Here is a 1,027-nt window from a genome sequence, read left to right as displayed (position 1 = left end):
AATGTGTGACAACTAAGACAGTGTGACAGAAAATATCTAATGTAGCCTTGCTAGAGACAGATTGAACTTTAGACGGTAAGCCACAGCCACCTGGCAATACACAGATTAATTGATGTGGATTAAATTAAGATGTAAAAGCTAGCCAAAAAGAAGCTAGAGCTAATGGGCCAAGGGTTAAGTGGCAGGGAACCAACAAGCGGCCTCCTTACTACAAATTGACATTCCAACACGGTAGACTAAATTCACATAAAACCTGAGAGGGCTTGGAAAGGCATTCTAGACACCAAAAGACAAAGTTTAGCTGCATTTTTTTCCAAATGGGCTTTGTCTGCTGGCAGCATGCTTCGACTCCTTTAAGAGAGTTTTTCCTGATTCAGTGGTAACAGGAAAAATACTGTACTGTTTTGAAATGCCAGATTTCTGGGCCATGCTGCCAGCATGACCTCTGGCTCTTCCAGGAGGCCGAGCATTTAAATGGATTTTGTAAGCAGCATGTCACAAGCAGCTTAATGGCTCGACATAGACTGGCTAGATACTTGAAACTGGAGCAATGTGCAGGGCTTGCAGAGGCAGGGAATGGACTTCTACTATGTTGAACTGGGCAGAGCAAGCAGAAAGTACCATAATTACCCTAGCAATGCCACAGCTTAGATTCTTAAGCACTTAGCATTGTAAGAAGTGCTTCTGCTCAGAAAATAATTACAGATAATCAGTAAAGATAAATACAGATAAAAAGACCTCTAAATTGGTGACAGTGTTGGATGATGGTACATAAGCTTGGGAGAGAAAAGAAAAAAAGTATAGAGAGTTGGAAAAGAAGTCAATGCTTAAAAAAGTCTTTAAAGAGAGAGTACAGTCATAGATTAAAAAGAATAAAGAAAAATAAGCTATGTAAACATAGAAAATTTACAGAGAGTCTTGATTATGTATATTATTGTATTTCCTTTGAATTTTTTTACTATGAAGGTGCTAAGTACAGAGAGACATTTCATTGTATATGCTGCTAAGTTAAACCAACATATATATA

This window comes from Microtus ochrogaster, chromosome X (assembly GCF_000317375.1).
Source record: "Microtus ochrogaster isolate Prairie Vole_2 chromosome X, MicOch1.0, whole genome shotgun sequence".
Classification (NCBI taxonomy): Eukaryota; Metazoa; Chordata; class Mammalia; order Rodentia; family Cricetidae; genus Microtus; species Microtus ochrogaster.
This window is presented reverse-complemented; position numbering follows the sequence as displayed.